Source organism: Artibeus jamaicensis, unplaced genomic scaffold (assembly GCF_021234435.1).
Source record: "Artibeus jamaicensis isolate MK-2021 breed Jamaican fruit bat unplaced genomic scaffold, CSHL_Jam_final contig_233, whole genome shotgun sequence".
NCBI lineage: Eukaryota > Metazoa > Chordata > Mammalia > Chiroptera > Phyllostomidae > Artibeus > Artibeus jamaicensis.
Genome location: NW_026521486.1, coordinates 22,613,410 through 22,636,206, shown reverse-complemented (window position 1 = coordinate 22,636,206; position 22,797 = coordinate 22,613,410). Strand labels below are relative to the sequence as shown.

General features: G+C 40.8%; 1 protein-coding gene across 16 annotated transcripts in view; it reads right to left on the bottom strand.

Moving 5' to 3' along the window:
* The window catches only part of RIMKLB (ribosomal modification protein rimK like family member B), a 130,643-nt gene that overhangs the window by 46,292 nt on the left and 61,554 nt on the right, over positions 1-22,797 (bottom strand). For 10 of the 16 annotated variants that reach the window (XM_053661681.1, XM_053661680.1, XM_053661682.1 and 7 more), the window contains exon 1: positions 5,482-5,877. The exons of 1 other annotated variant lie outside the window; for it this stretch is intronic. The gene's annotated coding sequence lies outside the window, so the exon portion shown is untranslated. Of the gene's footprint in view, positions 1-3,184; positions 3,294-3,442; positions 3,664-3,874; positions 4,019-5,481; positions 5,878-6,334; positions 6,664-22,797 lie in introns of those variants that run through there. 5 more of the 16 variants (XM_037167801.2, XM_053661684.1, XM_053661683.1 and 2 more) reach the window with 5 other exon arrangements.

Below are 22,797 nucleotides of genomic sequence, written 5' to 3'. Positions count from 1 at the left end.
ACTGAACCTTACCTTCAAAAACATACTCTATCATGCCTTGCTCAAAAGTTAAAATTATTCCCTTGACATCAAGGTTTGTGTATGTCAGCAAGCAATGGTACAAGTGGGACTTTTCTTTTTAAACAAAATCATTTTACATTTGATCATTTCACTTTTATATTTTCTTTCACAACATCCCTATATACTTCCCCCACCAAAAAACAAAATGATCAAAGTCAAAAAGTAGTTAAAGTAGTTGTGAGCACAGAAAACTAAGCATTCAATAAATACATTAAATTAATGTGAGTGCCTCAATGCACTCTACATAAAAATACCATGGTAAACAAGACATAGTCCCAGCTCTCAAAGAGCTAAAAATGATTTGATGTTAAAACATCTTGAGTAAGAAAAACGCTCAACATCACTAAAAATGAGGAAAATGCAAATCAAAATCATGAAACTACTTCACAATAGTAGAATGACTACTATAAAAAAATATAAAATAAGTGTTGAGAAGGAATATGGAGAAACTGGAGGCCTTGAAAACTGTCAGTGGGAATGTAATGATATGGTACAGCTGGCTACCGAAAACAGTATGGTTGTTTCTCAAAAAATTAAAAATGGAATTACCACATGACCCAGCAAGTCCACTTTTAGATAAATACCCAAAAGAACTGAAGGCAGAGTCTCAAAGAGGTACGTGTACACACACATTCAGGGCAGCATTATTCACAACAGCTGAAAGTGGGAAGCAACCCAAGTGTTCATCATCAGATGAATAAATGGGCAAAATGCAGTACGCGCATACTATGCCTTAAAAAGAAATTAAATTCTGATGTGGCTCAGTGGATCGAGCACAGGCCTGCGAACCAAAGGGTCACCAGTTTGATTCTCAGCCAGGGCATGTGCCTGGGTTGCGGGCCAGGTTCCCAGTAGGGGACACATGAGATATTTCTCTCCCTTCCTCCCTCCCTCTTCCTCTTTATAAAAATAAATTAAATCTTTACAAAAAAAGAAATTAAATTCTGATATATGCTACAACATGATGAACCCTGAAGACATTGTGCTCTGATATCTAAAGTAGTCAAGGTCAAAGACAAAAAGTAGAATGGTGGTTGCCAGGGGCTGGGAGTGTTGAGGGGATGGGAAGTTAATATTTTTGAAGTATAGTTTCAGTTTTGCAAGATGAAAGAGTTCCAGAGATGGGTTTGGTGATGGTTACACAATATAGATGTACTTAACCATTAACCAGTGTGCTTAAAAATGATTAGGATGGTAAATTCTATCATGTGTATTTTACTATAATAAAAGGATAATTGGAAAAGGGAATAAAAATGTCATGATGAACAAATTAACAAGCAAATTTTTACATATTTTCAAGTAAAGGGTGAGAAAAATGTTACTTAAATTACCTATAGCTTAGTTACTTACTGAAAGTTCCAAAATAGTCTGCGGTATATAAAACCTATTAAATTTATAAAAAAAAGTTTTCCTCTTTTTTTGGAAAAAATAAACTTCCTAATGATTTCACTTAACAAAGAAATGTTATAAAGTATCTCTGGAACACAGCACAAGATTTGAAAATTGTCCCTGAGATACAATGCACAGTATAGTTCCAAGTTCATTACATTTGACATATTGGACAGTGGGCCAAATTTTCTTTGAGCATTTATTTGGACATTACTTTGAAAAAGGAGTTGAAAAGCTATTAATATACTCAAACTGAAGGCATTACAGATATGGCTATAACATTACTCCAAAGCAATAATAGGAACTTCCAAAAATCACTATTTGGGCAAACCTGCATGAATTTTCAAGATGTATTGTATAAAAGTTTAAAATGCTATCAGGCATGGAACAGCAGAATAGTGACAGAGAAATGGTCTCATCTTATAAAACAAATTCATATTCTATTCTGGAGAGCTTATTACTAAGAACATGAAGTCAAGAGCTAGTATGGGAAGGGGAAAGAGGGAGAAAAATGGCATACATAAGGAACTGAACAGATTAAACCATTTAAGTAAGGGGTAGATTTGAATTTTTTTTTTTGTCACAACTTGGTAATGGTTGCCATTTTCAAAAGAAAGGCAGTAAACATGGGGCATATCAATGTTTATACAAGTTTGTTTTGCTAATTCATCAATTCACAAATTGGTACACATTTTGTATAGGCATGCAGTAGACTCCTCCAAACACTGCTGGGGGAACTGAATGACAGATGGAAGTACAGAGATGAAGTTCAACTGTAAACTCCATAAAGACAGGATCCCTGTTTTATTCTCTGCTGTTATCCCCAGTGGACAACACAAAACTTCATATGACAGACAAAAGTCAAAGGTTAGGAGTTACTTTAAAGGAGTATGTTATACTGAATCATAAAGAGGTATTTAAAAACTACAGGTATTTTCAATATCAAATACCAGGCAAATGTGTACCCCATACTATCTAAACATAGCTGCCAAAAATTGGTATTTCTCAAAACAAAACAACCCAAGCCTAATGCTACTTTCCATTATTATTACACAACTGATCCTGAATTAATTGGCTTTGTTAACAATTAAAGTTGGGGAGGGAAGGGACCAGTTTCAGTAAAAGGAAAAAAAGATACAAGCAGACGGGATTCATGCAGACCCAGAATCTAAGGGAGTAGAGCTGGAGAGTTCTGTGGCTTTTGTCCTCCAAGCCAATTTTAAAAGGAAAAAAATAAATGGAAAAGAAAACACTGAAAATAACACCATGGCATTAGTTACTATGAAGCCAAAGCCAATCCTTTTTTTTGCAAACTTAACATGAACACAGATGCATATGGCACATGAATCTAAAATACATTATGTACAGATATTTTTGGAGGTAGTATATTATTTAACAACCCTTAATATGACAAGCAGGACAATTCCCAAGTAATGAAAGACAATTTCCCCAACATCTGTACCCAATCTCCCCTATTCAACCTCTGTTAAAGCAACTGCGCATGCCAGTAAAGCTCACATTTAAAAATAATACTTTTTTCATTGTTCCTACCAGTCTACTACTTCAAATTTTAAAGTATCACAACTTCTAAAGGCCATTTTCCCATATGCTTATAACTTAATACCATTTGCAGAGAATACTTTTTAAACTAACCTGCTGTAAGTGCTCTACATATCCTATCACTCAAGTATCCCCCCAAAACAGTTGTCAGCAAGCAACATTCAATAAAACTCACCCTCCTTACTTTATGTTTGGTTTTCTCTCACTCTTCACATGTTGTTCGTGGGTACAGAACTTCTTCCTCCACCCATTTTCACTCAGTTTAGGGCTCTAATGCCTGCTCCCTGAGGCAAGATAATAAAAGCTACTTCCTAAAGTGTAGCACAACTCACTCTGGTGGGTCCCTTTCCCCAATCCCTTCCAGGGTTCATGGTGCTCAGTCTTTCGGCTCACAAGGAGGGAGAAGTTTTGAAAAATCAGTCTAGTGACTTACCCCAGTAGCAAATCCCAGGTGGATACAAATTGGGCAAAGGAAGAACTGGGAGATACTTTAAATGATTTGGTTCATCCTGTGCCCCAACAAACTAATGCCTGAAGCTTGGTTGGTGTTCATTGGTCAGAGGAAAAAAGAATGTCCACTTTAGTGTGTTTCTTCACAATAATGCTGAGAAGGGATAAGAGGATTTACTGTAAGATGTTGCTGGCAATTTCCCTCTGGAGAGGAAAAAGGAACTGAATGAGAAGGGAAAAGGAAAAAAAGGATAGTCTTGATTTCACTCTCCCCTATACCCCTAGATGCTATCAATCGGGACTCGTAAGAAAACATGAGAAAAATTTTAAAAGCTATCCCCACAGAAACTAAGATAAGTGGAATTTTAGCTGATAGTCAAAAGTCTACAGGTTAGATAGATATGCAGCTCCTTACCCCCTGCAGGGGGGAAGGCAGGAAGAAAAAGTGGCTCTTGACTGAGTGGAGGATGGTATGTGACTGAATTTGCTGTTCCCCTTCTTGGCTCTCTGTTCTCAGAATCACAGACTGCCCCCCTCCCTGACAAGCAGACTCCAGCACCTGGTGGGGGTAAGAGAAGACAAGAGAGAAAAAAAGGGAGACAGAAAAAGATAAAAACATCAACAGCCATGTTGCCAAACAACTAAATAGGACTAACCAAGACAGAAAGCAATAAACAAAAGATTATCTCAAAACGAAATAGGCATCCTCCCCTTTGACACACTAATCAAATAACAGTAACCATGACTGTTCATTTTTTTAAATTAGATGTTTTCATTCTAAAAGTTGGGAAATAAATCTTAAATCTCCATGGCTGGAATTTCAGAGACTGTTTTATTCCAAGTGAGTATCCTAGCATATCTTTATTTTGACAATGAACTGTTCTTTAAAAAAAAAAGGGGGGGGGAGAGACCTTTCAACTACCCAATAATTGTGAAAGAATTAAAATGAGATTAACATTTACATTTTAACAGTTAAATCCATTAAAGTAATAAATATCCATAAATAATAAACATGTCGAGCCCACAAAAAAGGAGTATCTTCATTACTAAGATGTCCATATACTTTCCATACAGATTTAGAGTTGAACCCAACTCCACAACAATATGTAAACAATTTCATAGTTAATGGGAAAATAACAACACACTGAATGAATTTACATCAAAGTTACTTCCAACACGGTTAGTATACGATACTAACCATAGAATATGATTAATGCCCCATACCTATTCATAAACACAAATGGGATAAAATACTGGGCTTACAAATCTGCTGTCAGGTAAAGGAATGTAAATCTGAAATTATCCCCTAACTAGTTAAGATTTTTTAAGAGGGCGCGAGGGGAGATAAGGATTGCATAATGGTCAAATGCTTAAAAAAAAAAATCAACCACAACAAGCAATTATTTTGACCCCATTCTTCTTCAGAGGGCCATCAAAGGAAAAGCAGAACGACTGTCACACTCTCTAAAATTTACGCGTAAGGAAGAAGACATGGAATTAAAAACACCAGGACTGCAGGAGGAACACCACATCCTCCTCTCCTCCTCCGGTCACACCACAGGAATTTGTCAGACGGGAGCAGGGCAGCAGAGATTACCGACCACGCTGGGGACAGGTTAGCACAGCGCATTCCTAGAGTTACCACACCCCCTCACGACAGGGAAACCACACTTCACGCCCGAGGTCGCCGTCTCCCGACGCGGCTGTCCCAGTCACACGCACGCGGCATCACGGGTCCCACACCCAAGCCCAGGTTCTGCCCCGCTCCCCGCCGCCTCAGGCTCTGAAGCGGACCCCCCCCGCCCCCGCCCCGGCCTTCACCAACCCCGGGTCCTGGGAGGGGCGCACAGCCCGGTTCCTTCCCTGGGCCCAGCCCAACCCCTCCCCCGCCCCGCACTCCTCGCCGAGTCCTTTCGGCACAACTTGCCCACAGAGGGAAGGACGGCGCCGCGGGGTAAGGGGGGGGGGCGCGTCTCAGCCCCAACCCGCGCACCAGATGAGGGAAGCGCTGGGACTGCTCACCTGGCTCGGGTGGCCACTCCCCCGATCTCGGCAAGGGAGCCGCGTCGGGGCCTCGGAGGGAAGCGCGGGCTGCCGGGATGAAGGTCCGAGAAGGGGGATGGGGTCAGGATGCCGGAGCCGCCTCTTTCCTTCGCCACCTCGGCTCCCGCAGCCAGGCCAGGGCCCTCACACTCTCGCCCACTTTCTCACTGCCTCGCAGTCGCTCTGGGTCGCCCTCACCCCAACTCACACACACACACTCTTCCCACACACACTCGTTCCCACATACACTCACACACTCACGCCCAGCCACTCCTCGCTCCCTCACTCGCGGAGCGTACGCGCGCGCGTCCCCGCTTACACAGCGCGCACGACGCCGGCGGAGGTTGCCCTGCGCTGCCCTAGACCTAGGAGCCTCGTGCTGAGCTCCCCCCGTGCGCGCGCACCCCGGCTCCGCCCTCCAGGCACGCGCGCGCGCGCGCAGGCAGGGGGCGGCGGCCTGAAGGGCGAGGGGCCGGACCTGAAGACTGAAGGACTGAATCCGGCCCCTCGGGTCTCACACCTGTGCTGGGACTAGGCGTCCCGGCTCCCAGCCCCCACCAGCGGCCATCGCCTTCCTCTCGGATTGCAGATTGGCGATGGATCGGTGGAGCACGCGTGAGCGCGCGAGCTGAGAGGGAAACGGGAGCGCGAGAGGGTGTCGGGGGCGCGCTTTCCCCACCCGCCCCTAAACCGTCCTCACTAAGCAAGGGAAACGGCTGAGGGAGCGTGGTTCCTTCCCGACTCGAAACCGCGAGATTAATCCCTTCCGTTGTGCATTCTCCCGGCCTTCACATTCCCTCCTCCGACCGCATCCATCCTGACGCGAGCTCACCAAGCCTCTTGGACGCAGTGTCCACGCTTCTGCCTCCCGCGCACCATTCTGACGGCCTCCGCCTGGAATCCTCGAGGCAAAGATTTGGTGACAAAGATCATTGATGTCCCTAAGGTTCTTTTCCGTGTACTGAGTACAAATAATGCCTCGGTATATCGTGAGGCAAATTTTTTAACTACATTATATATTCTCGGAGCTTTCAAGACACACGTTTTAGAGATAAAGGCAGGGTAGTGTGGTACCAGCTTAGAAACCAGGAGAAGCCTTGGGCTAATCAGTTACTTAACTTCCTCAGAATCTTGACGAGATATGAGTATATTCCAAGGTTGCTGTGAGAATAAAAATGAGATTATATGTTTAAGAGCATTTTGTAATTCTCTATATAAAATTAAAAGGAGGCAAAGAATATGAATATATATGTTCAACTACATTACTGCCCCCATTAACAAATTTTTCTAGATCATAAAGAATAAAGGCAACAGAGGACTATGCTACTTCATATGGAAAATTCATTTCTAAATACCCTGTCACTTATTACTGCCAGAGGCCCCAGATATGATAAAATAATGCCCTAACCAGTTTGCCTTCTTGCAGGCCGTTATCTCCCTTCTCAGCCACCTTAGCCAATAAATTTCTTCGCAGCGCTCCTTTCCTAGTCTTTTGGGTCTGCTTTTTCTACTGATTTCCTTCAGGGAACCTAGAGTAAAACTAATTGACTGGATCAGATGTCAAGTTTCACATAACCTATGTGATCTTCTGAAGTAAACTTCTCTGTATCTTAATCTACTCAGCTATAAAAGTTAACTATAAAAATATTTTACAAAAACTGTAAAAATGGTTACCTACTTCATTGAGTAGTCATAAGGGACAAATGAGTTAGAGTATGTAAGACTTCACACCTGGCACAAAGCAAGTACTATTATGTGTTCACTGCTATTATGTTCTGTCACTATGAGTAACCTAGAATAGTGAATTATTTTCACAAAAGACCCATTTAGAGGAACAAATAAAGGTAGCATGGAATATACTATCTTCAGAGGAAAGGGGGGGAAGTATAGATAACTAAAATGTTACTATTTACTTTCACTGTGATATTCAGTCTTCTGGAATATAAAGTACAATATATCCAGACTAAAGACAAACAAACAAGCATTTTATGATCAAGGGAAGCTTGCTCACAGAGATAATATGATAATCTGACAAAAGATACATAGAGAAATTGACACAGGGAAAGGTTATATGAGCCCACCCAGAAGAGGATCAATAATACCGCCTAACCTATCCTTCAATTCCACTCACTTACATGAATTGGAGCCCAATTCATGGTAACCATGCATCAGAAAAAGCAGGTTACATTGGTGAAACTGTGGATTGAAAATGTTAAACTATTAACTCACTGGCCATTTGTCTTTTAAAAAATATTGTCATTCAATTCAATGTTTCAGCACTATGTCCCAGACATTCTTAAAAAAACATAATCCATTAAAACATTGCTTTTCAGGAAAAAAAGGTTATATTTTAAAAAACAAAGCCAATGCAGTAGCTTAAACAGATGATATAACACATGAATAGTGATCAAATTTATACTTTATATTTTTGTATGAAGTAATAAGGAAGCAGAAATTATTTTTAGCACTTCCATAATGGGAAAGCAAGGTTCAAAAGGTACAGTTTCTTAGATTTAATCATAATCTTTGTGTTTTCATATGTTTAGACAGGAATGGGCACACATCTCCTTTGGATAGAAATGTGTACTCAAAAGGATTTTGAGGAGCTTGTATTGTTTTAGTCACGCACCACTCATTTTTACCCAGTAAATTAAAATGTTTCGGGAGCCTTTAGGATAAGTTGAATACCCTGAGAAGACATAAGTAACCTAGCATCTCTGGAGTCAGATGAATCTGACTTGAAACCACAGCTTTAATTTCCAGTAGCTTGGGATCATTGCTTAACCTCTATATGCCTCAGTGTTCTCATCAACGACATGGAGAATAAGTATTTCATTAAGTTATAAGGATTAATGAGGTAACTCACATATAATTCACTAGATAGTAACTGCTCAATAAATATTGGCTATTATAATACCAGACTTTATACCAAAATAGTCAAACATCAATGTTTAGATATATGTGGTAAAATTTACAGAGATATAAATACTTACTGCATGTCCCTATGCGTGTGAGACCAGTCCTCTGGTGAATAGTATCTGAGATGAAACTGAAGTGCATTCTTTGCCTAAACCAGAACACTTCCAGATTTTTGCTCTTATGCCTAGACACATTAGAATCAAGGGAGAGCTTTTAAAACTGATTGAATCAGAATATCTGGAATTGGTATCCAGGCATTAATATTTTTTAAAGCACTCCAAAGAATTCTAATGAATACCAAGGTTTAGACAAGAGATATTAGAATTAACTATATATGACTGTATTGAAACATATTGTGATCTAGACATTTCACTTAACCAATCAGATTACCTCCTTAGACTATGATAGCTTGATTTGATGCAAGAAGCATTTTTAAAACTTATTGGTAGACAATATGAGTATACGAGGGGAAAAGCAAAGGTTTGATTAAAACAAAATCTCCCCTAATAAATTGCCCAGGTCCCACTAACCCCATGTCTCTGATTATAGGTGTGCTGCATTGGTGTATATCTACATCAGCCAGAAAAACATAACTTACTATTATCTAGATTGCATGTCAAGCAAAAATCTCTAAGCACCCCATAGACACCATCTGGTGCAAATCTTTTTCTCCTAGATTTAAAGACAAGAAAACAAGCTGAGAATTGATCAAAACTAAAAGTCGTAAAGAAAAGAATTATAAACAAGAATGAATCCAGGATTGTTATCAGTACCTAAAATAGTGTTCATTTGTGATTAAACCTAAAAATCATGTGGCTGGAGAAAATGTAATGGGTGTCTTACATCAGATCCTACACTAGCTAATAAGAGACAGTTTGGGCAGCTGCAGTAGATCTAGCTCACCCCACTGCTTCCTCTCCTGGAGCCAGCCGGCTAGAACCAGCCGACAACAACAGTCTTCACAGAATAGCTAAACACTGATCTAGCCTTTCTCCACCCACACCCCTCCTCCTTTTCCTCCACTCCATTTCTGCACATTAAACTGAGCGCCTCTTTAACTGTGCTAAGAAAATGCCAATGCCAGACACAAAGGAGGCTGAAGTGGGGAAAGGGAGGAAATACTGTATATTGGCTGAATAAGGGAAGGAAAGGATATAAAGGAAAAAAAAGAATAAGAAAGTGGAGTGATACAGGTTTTCCTCCCCCTTCTTTAATTGTACTTGATTGTTAGTAATATTTTTTTCGCTACTACATAGAAATAACCTGGGATGCTACTTGAAAATTCCAGATTTCTTGGCCCTCCTTCTTGATCTTATGAATCAGCCTGTGTACTTGCATTTTTTGAGTCAAACTTGAAGTCTATAGAATCAGCCATAAGTCTGCATTTTTAATAAACATACCAAGTGATTCTTAATACATAAAAGTTTGAAGTGCCTTTTTAAATTTTTTGATTCTTCAATTACAGTTGACGTTCAATGTTATATTAGTTTCAGGTATACAGCATGGCAGTTAGACATTTACATAATGAACAAAGTGATCTACCAGTAAGTCCATAGCACCATAAATAGTTATTGCAATGTTATTGACTATATCCCCTATGCTATAAAGAATAGTGTTTTAGCCATGACTGGTGTGTGGCTCAGTGGATTGAGCACCAGCCTGCAAACCAAAGGGTCGCCAATTCAATTCTGAGTCAGAGTACAATGCCCGGGTTGCAGGCCAGGTCCCCAGTAGTGGGTGCGTGAGAAGCAACCACACATTAATGTTTTTCTCCCTCTCTCCTTCCCTTCCCCCTCTCTAAATAAAATCTTTGAAAAAAAAAAGAATAGTGTCTTAAACAGACAACTATTGTAAAAATGTTCATAATTTACAAACTCATTTTAGCCTTAAGCAACCTTGTAAGGTTGAGCAAATATTGTTAGTTCCCTCTAACAGCAGAGAAAATTGGGGCTATGAGATAAAATCATTGGTAGTGATTTCCTTGTCTCCTGATTCCTGGTCCACTACAATACCTTAAAAATATATCAATCTGGGGAGACCTGAAGAAGAGAGAATGGAATAAGTAAATGTGGGAAGGCAGGGTGTTCTCTCTAAAGATCAGAGGAATTATCAACTAATAAGGGAGGAAACCCGCCCTACTCAGCGCAGGGAAATATAACTGAATTGGTAGACATTTCAACCAGAGACATGATATTCAAACCACACAAGAGCTTTGCAGATGTGCCACACATCTATGTCACCAGTAGCACCCTGAATGATTAATAACATTTACAGACTGAATGAATGGAAGAATTCTGGAAGCATCCTAATGACTCTCACCACTATGATTGTCCTGGTTCTCTTTGCTGTCTTTTGCATGTTGAGAAGTTAGACTAGGGAGCCCTGTTCATTAGTCCAAGTTCAAGTAGGTATCTTCAGTGCAAAAAACAAACAAAAAAACAATGTAACTGATATCTGTTCTGTCCAATTCTTATATTCCCTCCTATTTTATTTTGCTATCAAATCATATTTGCTTTGTGGATTTTCAAACCCATATTGGTCTTTGAGCTAGAAATGCTTTTTAGTCTTCCTTGGTTTTTCCTATTTAACCTTTCCTCTATCTGCTCTACCTGAATCACTTGGTTTTCCTTCTCTCCCTCGGTATGGTGCCTTTCAGTTTTGGGTTTGATCCTAACAGCACGGTATAAAATCAAAGGAGACAATAAAGAGAAAGAAAGAAAAAAATGAAAAAGTAAATCTATGTTGAGTGACACAATAGAATTACTAGGCAAGTCTCTAATATATTTGTTTCAATCCATCTTGGTTGTTTCCTAGAACTTTTCTGGATGACTTAGACCAAGATAGAGGATCTGTAATACTGGCATGCTTAGTAAATCAATGGTGAAAAGAGGAAATTGCCACAGAAATATTTGAAGCATATAGAAACATACGTAGTTATATATCTGTTCCCAGTCTTAACATGAAATGTTCTCAGAGCTTTTACATATATTAAGTAGTTTAATACTCATAATAACCCTTCTGGGTTTGAGTATCTTCTATTTACAAATGAACAAACTGAGGCACAGAGAGACTGAGTAACTTGTCCAAACACAAGCTAGCAAATTCAAAACCATGACTGAATTCAAGCATCAAAAGTACATGTTCTTATCCACTTCTTAGAATTCCCCTAAAGACTGTAAAATTGATCTTATTTGCAGTTTTTCTCCACTTCTTAGTGTGTTTTGTTTAGATATCAATGCCTACTGTTTTCACTTATGTCTCCAATATCATATACAAACATTTGAAAAATAACAGTACATACATGTTAGAATTTGTCACTAAGGATCTAAGAGCTCATTAACCAAGCATGCCTATAAAGATTTAACAAAAAATATTACTAACATATATGTTCTTCAAATATGCACAAATCCTATTTTGATTAACAAAGAACAAATCCAGTTAAACCATAAATGAATTTGCTAAAGTCATACAAAGTTCTTTTTAATCATTTTGCTTTTTCTCACACTTCAGATACTAGCAGTATAACTACTACCTTGTGGGAGACTGTGAAATGTATTAAGGTTTAAAAAGGGATCCTCTGACATGCTGGACAAAAAGGGTTTAGCAGAGAAAACAAGGTTGGGCGCATAGTAGAGAGGGCAAAAGTAGGTCAGTGTCCCCTGGCAGTCACAGCTGGTACAGAGTGATGTCATTGAGAAGTGGGGTGGGAGGCAGGGGAAGTGGAATTTAAGGTGGGGAACCGGAGAGAAAAAGAGGAGGAATTTATAGAGGCGGACTTAAGTCAGCCTTTTATTGATTACAGAAACAGCTGAACCACCACTTTCTCCTCCCCGCTCCCGGCCTGCTTTCTTCTAGGCTTCCTTCTACCATGAGACCCCCTCTGCTGGAGACAAAGACACCCTAGAAAGGAATGAGGAGAAAAACAAGACTGAAAAAGAATTAGTTTGACAATGAGAGAGTTGTGAAAAAGTGCAAGGGAATTTTAATCGAATCCAGGGAAACATGAGAGAAGAAGAAATAACAAACAAGGAAGGCAGACCACCAAAATAAACAGAAAAAAAACAGGAGGAAGAACTTAGCCCGGGGCCAGTAGCTCTGTTGGTTAGAGAGTTCTCCCGACTTGCTAAGGTTGCAGGTTTGATCCCTCTCAGATCAGGGTACATACAAGAATCAACCACTGAATGTGTAAATAAGTGAAACAACAAATACATATCTCTCTCTTTCTCTCACCCTTCCTCTCTCTAGAACAAGTAAATTTTTTAAAAAAAGAAAACACTTGGGATGGTGAACACACACACAATACATTTACAGATGATATATTATAAAATTTTACACCTGAAACCTATAATTTTATTAAACAGTGTCATTCCAATATATTTTTTTAAACCAGAAGAAAGAAAAGGAGAAAAGGATGGCTAAATAAAACAAAAGACATTCATGAATGGAGCAAAAGTAGTACTGGAAACATAATTATAGTCATTTCCAATTTCTTAGATTTTAATAAATGAAGTGAGCAAAGAGTTGAGAAAAACATTTTAAGGGTTGTAATTTGAAATAATCAAAAATATGTAATGTTGTGGCAACAAGGCAAACCTGGGATGCTCCCAACTAAGACTTCCCTTCCCAGCCCACAACCAAGGTCAAAATTATGCTGCCTCTGTGTTTATCTATCTAGCTCTAGAAGAAGTTCCCATGACTAAGTTAAAACTCTCTTTCTCTTTCTGTCTCTTTTTAGCTTTAAAATTCTGTTTTAATCACACAGGGATTAAAGAGATTTAGCTCCATGCCTGTCATGCTGGGTTTACTTTAAGGATGCAGTGATCGGTATCATTTCCCAAGAAAGCTGTTGACAATATTACATTTGTCAAAGTCCAAATCCTTTCATGTTTCAATATTTAGGCAACCAGGGTAAGTCCATGGCACTAATAGTGTCAGCCCCTCTCACGCTTTCAGTATCCTTTTCAACTTGTAGCTGGAAGGAGGCAGGATGTTCATTTTTTAAAGAATGAGGGAGTAGCGCAAGGAGGTAAATTCAGAGGCAGCTCTTCCCAGGCAGTTTACAAAATATTCGTCTAGCTCCACAGAGTTGGTGCGGGGCAAAGAATGGAGCCCTGGAATCAGGAGATCTGCATTCCAGATGTGACCACCTTTACTGTGGGACCTCTATCCCTCTGAGCCTCACTTTCCTCTCTGCTTAAAGACAGTGCTTTGGCCATGGACAACAGTGTGGTGATTGTGGTGGGAAGAGAGGCATAAGGGGATAAATGGTCAAGGAAACAACATGATTAAAAAACAAACAGTGCTTAAGAATACTACCTTGCCTTATCCCCTGAGGTACCCTAAATGAGGGTTCAAATGAGACTAAAGTGCTTAATAAACTGAAAAGTACCAGATGAACATATGTCAATATGAACATACTACTCATGCAGATTTTCTTATATTAAATATGACATGTATTCCAAGATCCACAACAAACTGTGTTTGAACTGCCAATAACAGCCAACAGCCTGAGGGGCTCGTCCTAACAAAGACATGGAGCATTCAAGGTATTATCAGAGCATAGCTGGAATTCTGAAGCTGGGGGAGGCGAGGTTCTACAGAGCCGTATGGCCTTCGAATGGAAAGCTTGCTGGCAGTAGAATTTGGAATAGAAATGCTGCTCCTCTTTCTAGCATATTGCTCCTCTTTTTTTTTCTTTTTTCTTTTAAATCATTTTTTATTTTTTTATTACAATTGGCATACATTATTATATAAGTTTCAGGTGCACACCCCAGTGAATAGACATTACAAGACTTACTAAGTGAACATCCCAATAAATTTCCCACTATGTGACACCCTACATAACTAAAAATATTGTTGACTATATTCCCTATGCTGTACTTTACATCCCATGACTATTCTGTAACAACCAATTTGTACTTCTTTTTTTTAAGTGAGCCTTTTTTTTTTAAAGATTTTATTTATTTATCTTTAGAGGGGAAAGGAAGGAGATAGGGAGAGAAATATCAATGTATGGTTGCATCTCGTGTGTCTTCTGCTGGGAACTGGCCTGCAACCCAGGCATTGCCCTGACTGGGAATCGAACCGTGATACTCTGGTTCACAGGCCACACTCAATCCACTGAGCTACACCAGCCAGGGCTCAATTTGTACTTCTTAATCCCTTTATCTTTTTCACCCACCTCTCAAACCCTCCTCCCATCTGGCAACCATCAAAATGCTCTCTGTGTCTATGAGTCTGTTTCTATGTTTCTATTCTGCTTGTTAATTTACTTTATCTTTTAGATTTAATTATTGATAGATAGATATATATGTATTACCATTTTATTGTTCATGTTTTTAATCTTTCTTTTTTCTTTCTTTTTCTTAAAGAAGACCCTTTAACTTTATAAAATATTGGTTTGGTGGTGATGAACTTTTTTAGGTTTTTCTTGTCTGGGAAGTTCTTTATTCTTCAGTTCTAAATGATAGCTTTGCTGGGCAGAGAAATCTTGGTTGTAGGTTTTTGCTTTTCATTACTTTGAATATTTCTTGCCAATCTCTTTTAGCCTGTAAATCTTCTGTTCAGAAATCAGCTGATAGTCTTATGGGACCTCCCTTGTAGGTAACTAACTGCCTTTCTCTCACTGCTTTTAAGATTCTCTCTTTATCTTTAACCTTTGGCATTTTAATTATGATGTGTCTTGGTGTTGGCCTCATTAGGTTCATCTTGTTTGGGACTCTGTGTCTCCTGGACTTGTATGTTATTTCCTCCACCAAGTTATGGATCTTGTCTGTCTTTTTTTTTTTTTCCAAATAGGTTTTTGATTTCTTGCTTTCTCTCTTCTGCTTTTGGCACCCCCATAATGCAAATGTTGGTACACTTGAAGTTGTACCAGAGGCTCCTTACACTATCTTTTTTGGGGGGATTCTTTTTCTTTTTGCTGTTCTGATTGAGTGTTTTGTGCTGCATAATCAAAGCAAAATCACTGATCTGATTTTCAGCTTCATCCGCTCTACTCTTGATTCCTTATAAATTATTCTTCATTTCAGTTTGTGTGCACTTCATTTCTGACTGGTCTTTTTTTTAATGTTATTGAAGTTCTCACTAATTTCATTGAGCAGCCTTATAACTAGTATTTTGAACTCTGCACCTAGTAGGTTGTTTGTCTTTATTTTGTTTAGTTCTTTTTCTAGAGGTTTGTTCTGTTCTTTCATTTGGGACATGGTTCTTTGTCTTCTCATTTTGGCAGCCTCCTTGTGTTTTTCCCTATGTATTAGGTAGAGCTGCCATGTATCATCTCAGGCCTGGTAGAGTGGCCTAATGTAATAGGTACTCTGTAGGGTCCAGTGGCACAGCTTCCCCAATCACACAAGCTAGGCATTCAAGGTGTGTACTCTGAGTGGGCTATGTACACCTTCCACTTGTGGCTGAACCTTGATTGCTGTTGGCACAGCACTAGGAGGGGTTTACCCCCAGGCTGATCAGCTGTAGCGACTGGCTGCAACCACTCACCTCTGACAACTGTGGAGGATCAGCTGTGCAGGGGCCCACCCGAAAGAGCAGGGATTGCTTCAGGGAGTCTCTGCTGCCCATTGAGTCCACCCTTTGAGTGTGTCACTTGTAGAGATGGTTGGGTGGTAGTGTCTTCAGTGTCGTCTGAAGCTGTCAACTGGGTTTGCTGACTCTGGGGCCTCTTGGGAAGTATAGGCCAAGGTCAGTCTCCACCTATGTTCTGTCCAGGACCACTCAGCATGAGCTACAAAGTGACCTGCAGATGGCTGCTACTTGTGCTGGGCTTGGAGGTACCCAGGCAAGGTCAAGCTGCAAACCAAGGCTGGCTGCTGCTAGTGCCAGGCCTGTTGACACTTAGCAAGAGTGGTATGGGGCACACTGAGACCAGTTTTAGGAAAATCAAAAGCATGAGTCAAGACCAGCCTACCAGCGAGGTAAAGTGGAGCCTCAGGGAATCGCCAGGGTTGGGCAAACAGTGTAAGTCAAGTTGATGGAGTCTCTGATATGGTGCCCATCTGCAGGCTCTGTGGGGGAGGAGGGCTCAGTAAAGAAACAATGGCCTCTACCAGCTTTTCTGTTTATAATAAAGTTGCCCCTTCAGCTCTTGCCCTAATATCAGACAGTTCGGTTCCTCACCATATGTCTCTGATCCCTGTCAAGCTGCTGCCCAGTGCAAGAGCTCAGAGAGAGTAAGTCTAAGTAAGTCTGCTCACGGGCCCGTTAAGAGGAACTGCTTGGGACTTCAACCGCTTTCTGTCTCCCTCAGCCTCAATCCCTGCTGATTTTTTACAGCTAGAAGTTATGAGGCTTCTCTTTCTGGCACTGAAACTCTGAGCTGGGAGACCTGGTGTGGGCTGGGACCTCTTGTTCCTCAGGGTGTACCTCTGCAGCCAAAATACGCTCCCCAATTTTTATCTGTCATATGTGGGTATGGGACCAGCCCATGCTACATTGCTGCCCGTCCTACTAGTCTCCATGTGGCTTCTTCAATTCCCTGGTTGTAGGACTTCCATTCAGCCAGGTTTCAGATGGTTCTGAATTAATGGTTGTTCTGTAGTTTAGTTGTAATTAATTTTGATGTGGTTGTGGGAGGAGGCAAGTACCACATTTACTTCTACTGCCATCTTGACCAGAAGTCCCACTAAGTTAAATTTTTATTTCAGGGATAGATGGTCCCTGTTAAATGTTGTTAATAATCATAGTAATAACAATAACCATCCTTGGAGTGTGGATGAAAATAGAGTGTATTTCAACACCCCTGCTTTTGAAATACACCATGTACTTCACATATTACTTTAATCACCAAAAAAAAAAAAAAAATCTGAAATTCTGTTCAATTAATCTCTGATCAAAACTGAATGTCTTTCCATTAAGTCCAATAGCTCTCTACCAACAGCAACAACAAAATCTTTTTTTTCTCATATAAGTACTATTAATGTTCCTTTCTGGATAATTGTTAAGTTTTTAAATATCTCTGATATAACCAAAATATGCTTGTAGTATATGTATCAAGATAAACCATGTCTATAAGGAAATAAGAGGGCAAAGCTAAGAACTATCTTATCTCAAGGTATCAGGAAGAATTAGGCCGTATAGTGCTTATCTCTGGAAGAAGGTGGGGTTTGTTTTTTTTTTTCCGTTTTATTTTGTTTCTGTTCCTTCTCTCAAATTTGTTCCTTTTCTAAGGGAGGAATTTATATCGTTTATCTTCTGTTTTCTCATACCGCCCTCTCCAAGTCTCCTTTTTCCTTTCTTTTGCTTCAACAGCTTCTCTTTTTTTCCCTGACTTTGTTGTGTCTTGACTTAGGCAGCCAGACCTCCACTAAACTTTTAGAGCTGGAATGGGAACAGCACATTTGGCAAAAAGTCAGTCGAACATACCACACAACCACAAACAAGAACTCTGACTGCAAAATCCTTTCAACAATACATTCCCGTTTCTTGCAGTCAGCGGTTCACACTGACCTATGATATGAAATCAGCAACACACACATTTGCGTACATTCTGCATGCACGTGGCCCCTGCAGTCAGCTCACAAAGACACACTATCTGCAGAAAGATCTTGCAAGCAGTGTACACAGATTGTACTCTCCACCCATTTCATAAACTCTTCCTGACTGGCTCTTTCTCCCAGGGACCTCCACCCCTCATGCTGCCTGGCAGTGACTCCCCTCCTTTTCCTGCAGTTCTCGAAGCAACTGCAGTGCCATCCATCACGCTCCCAACAGATCCTCAAGCAAAGCAATTGTTTTTTGAAGCTCTCCCCCCCCCCCCCCCCGACTGGTAACTTGTTCTAGCCAAAGGACTGTCAGAACAGAGTCTCCTTCTGGAACACAAGGAGATTCTTTAGTAGGCTGTTCCCTAGTACCCTAACTTGATTCTACAGACTGTAATTTTGACATGTAAAACTTGGGGAGAAGGCAGGGGTGTAGGAGAAAGGGGGGGGAGGAGAAGAAAGGGGAAGAGAGAAAACTGCTGAAAATTTTTAAAGAAGACAAATTGATCAAAAGCAGAGAAACAGACTTCAGAAGGAAATAGTGGAGAACAGAAGAGCAGAGAGAAAATAAAGCAATTTGGAGTTAAAGTAAAAGGAGAAACAAAGAAACAAAAGTATGAAAAGTCAGTTAAAACAGGTTCTTGAGCTTTTGTTACCCAGTCAGTTACTGAGGTAACCCTGAATGTATTCAGGACAGAACCACAGAGAAGGTTAATAGGAGAATCAGTGATAAAGAGAACATTCTTCAGATAGATTGCATACTTTGAAATCTCCTAAAAAGAAAAATAGACAACTATCTCAAATATCTGCCACAAATAAGGTTGGGGTGGTTTTTTTGTTTCTTTGTTTTTGTTTTTTTGCTACAAGGAAGATTTAAACTACTAATTTGTATTTTATGATGCTTGAAGAAATAATACATCTAACTTTCAGTTAGAATGACAGATGATTTGTCTCAAATACTGCAGTATTTGAAATATACTAACAAAGTACCTGTTATTTACCTAAAATTTGAAGTTATTTGGCTATTCTGTATCTTATCTGGCAATCGTGTCCTCAGGGGATTCTGATATAAGTTTGAGAGATATGGTATAGAGTGAGAAAGCCACATTTAGTAAAACCATTTGGAGGTGTCGCAATGTAGAGAGTCTTATAATTCCACCACAGACATACCAAATTGAAACCCCAAGGAAAGAGCTCAAAAAATCTTCATCTGACACCACTGGATGGTGTTGACCGAGGCAGCATAGTAAGAAGCTAGGCAAGCGGAATGGGGAAACAGACAAATTAAACAAGGCCAAATGATCTGAATGACTTACAGCCACCAGCTAGTGAATCTCAAAGACCGTATCTTCCTTAACCAAGGACACTTGAGAGGGAGTGATTTAATACTTCTACTTCTCCTTAACCAGAGAACACATAGCTTAAATCACCCTCATCAGGGAGATAGAAACCAGAGACTCAATTAATGCATTTGTGCAGCCAAACCCAAGGACAGATGAAGTCAAGGGAACAAATAACAAAAACCTGATTAGAGCCAGACAGACCCAGGATAAACATAAAGCAGTAAAGCTGACCAGAGAATAATGCCAAACTCTCCTACACACTCATTTTGATACATCAGCATGTTTAAAATGTACCTGAAAAGCTGACAAATATTCTCCTGAAACCCTCTCCTAAAATTCTTGCCCACAGAAGAAATATAAATACCCTCAAAACGAAGACCCAGCATGGGGTCTCTGGGGAATATGCCTATGTCGCTTCTTTGGCATGAACCTTTTTACTTCCTTTCTCCTAAACTCTGAGGGTTCCAACCAAGATGTGCAACAAGGGGAGGAGCAGGCAGCATAGCAGCTTGTCCTGGGCTTGCCCCCTAAACCTGTCTCCAAGGCCCCCTTTTCTCTGACTATCCAGTAAGCTAAAAGCAGCCTGCTTTGGCTCACACTTCTTTCCTATAACGTTTCTAGGGAGCCAAAGCACAGCACCACCTGGGCTCTCTCCTGTTGCTTCTCCCACCCTAAATCCTTCCTTCATTTCACTGCCTGAAGCTTTAATAATTGTACTCTCAAAATCACCCTGGCCAGCACTGTGGAATCTTCCCTACACTAAGTCAAGAACAGACACACTACAGGCTGGCTGAGGCAAACATGCTTTGGGCCTGGCCCCCATCTGGTAACATGAGGACCACTGACTTCCTCACAATTCTTCCATGAAACACCCCCCTAAATCTGTTTGTTTAAAAAATGTTAAATTAATTAAACAGGGATCTTTAGACTGAGGTGGCTCTAATGCCAGGGCAGCTCATGTAGCAAGTCAAAATCTAAGCCTATAAATGCCTTGAGGTTCAGAAATCAAAAGCTAAGGACAAGTCACAAACAGCCAACTTGGCTTAAGCTATAGAGAATCAATAGTCTCCTTGCTTTCACCTTTTCTCTCTAAAAAGCCTCTCAGAGCTCCTGTGTGTGGGGTGCTCCTAACCACTTCCAGTTTGCTCAATTCAAATCTATTTTTGTTCAAATAAACTCTTTAAAATGTTAACATGCCTCAGTTCATCTTTTAACAGTTCTGGTATCAGAAGAAGTAAGGGAAGGAAGACCCACAATGACCCCCAGAAGCAATGAGCCACCCACTGAGTCTGTTGAGCTCCCCGCTTTCTTGCTCTTTGGCAGGCGTGGGTAAGTCTCTCTCGGATCCTAGCTCCCTAGCTTTTGTGTTACGAGCTGTCTGATTTTATTTGAGCGTTTTTTAAGACTGGGTCCAGAAACCAGCCAGAGTTGGACAGCATCCAGCTGAGAAACCCAGTGAAACTGGGGGTCAGACTGAGTCTGACTTAAACTGGATTGGGTCCAGAGTGAGGCCTCAGCTGAATAAAATTTTGTTTTAAGGCTGAACAAGTAGGTTAACTTTACAAAAAACAATCTTGAATTACAGTTGCCACAAAGGGAAACTTTTAACCAGGATCCATTTTTTGAGGTGCCCTAAAGAAAATTGGGTCTCGGCTAAGCACTCACTATGAAAAGTAAAGGGGAGGTTATTTTTTCTTCCCTACAGTTCAGTGACCAGAATGAGATCTGCTGGGTCACCCCATTTTCTCCAGACTCTACAGATAGGTCCCCGAGAAAATTGGCAGAAGCCAGCAAACGGTGACAATTCTTACCAAAGTCGCCGCTCTCAGGTCTTCACCTGTGGTGCCTCGTGGAGAAAGGTAAAATTGTGTGTTGCGCCTCCTGTAGGTGTTCATAACAAGTCACAAGATGTGCCTCTGTGATGTGTTGGCTGAAGAGAAACTTCCGTTCTCCACTCCCCTCCCACCCCCAAGTACCTAAAAATATGTAAATGAGAAGCCTTATATGTAAGAAATTATCAGAGATAACCTTTTTGACACCTATAGGGCAGGGAAAATGAACATCTGCTATTTCTGCAATGACCTTCCTCCTTTCTGAAGCCCCAAGATCTCACCTCAGCCTTTATTCTTGTATACCACCTCATTTTAACTTTCTGTCCCCAAATCTCTCATGTATGGGGGGGGGTGACTCTCTCTGTGAGGTTTCCATACATATGTATATAATTAAATTTTGTTATATTCCTATCCAAATACTAACCAGGCCCAACCCTGCTTAGCTTCTGAGATCAGACAAGATTGGGTGTATTTAGGGTTGTATGGCTAGAGATGGTTATATTCCTATTAATTTGTCTCATGAAGATTTAATTATTAGGTCAGCTAAAAGAACCTGAAATGATAAAGTTTCTTCCTCCCAAATCTCTGTCAGGTCATATTTTGGGGGCAACCAACCTGATAGTTGAGTTGCCTGTACACATAAGAATTAATAACTTGCATTCCCCAAGCAGGCAGAAAGCCAAGCCAGGTTCTCAGGACACAAGACAAGAAAAATAAGAAGGCAATAGCTGTCCCTGGGAGAGAAAGAATCAGTAATCAATGGGTACTCCGAAACCAAATTTCTGGCTAAGAAAGAATTCAGAGCCAAGACTCAGACTAGAAGAAAAAGTTTATTTAGAAAGTCACAGAGGCGGAAGAAGTGAACTGCAGAAGAAACTGGCTTAGGAAACAAGCTAAAAGAAGCAAAAGAAGGGTGCTTGGAGCTTGGGAGAAAGAAAGGCAAGAAAAACATGCCTGGAGGAAGCGGGTAGGGAAAGGTGTAGGCATGTAGGGACAGAAAGCTGCCCTGGGCCCTCTGTCCTAAGGGGTTTTAAGGGTGGGGGATTCTAGGAGAGGTCCCAGGGGAGGATCTCAATAGAATGTAGTCATCAAATTTCCAAGTGTATCCTTTCAAGGTCATGGTCTCCATTAATTGGTTGGCCCCAGAGCAGTCAGTGCAGGTCATCAGTCAGTGCAGCTGGTCCTGATGTCAGCCATGGTATTGCTTGTCCGGTTTTGCTTTTTTTCTTGGCCTGGAGCTGATATACACTGAGACCTAGATGTTATCCCTAGGGATTAATTCTTAAGGGAGTGGTAGTGCAAGGGCCCAAATAGTCACATGAGGCCACTCTTTGGCCCTTTTTTTCTCCTCCAAGGGGGTCTACCACATGACTAGAGACATGCCAGGGGAAGAAAGCTCAGGAGAGGGTCCAAGCCACAGGCCCAGCAATTTGAAAGGTCGGGAGAGGATCCAAACGGCACAACCAGCAATATAAAATGTTAGGGGGTTAAACTGCATGACCAGCCATATGCTAGGGGAGGAGAGGTCACCTGCGGGCGAGATCCTTGTTTCCCCAGATTTGCTTGTTGCTAGGCTCTCTGCCCAGGTGACCTTCTGTACCTGGCCCATAGGCCTTACTCTGCTGCTGCCTGCCTAACTGCTTACCACAGTATCTTTTCTACCCTCTGGGAAACTCCTCTTGTATCCATGGGATTGTTCAATATTGCCAA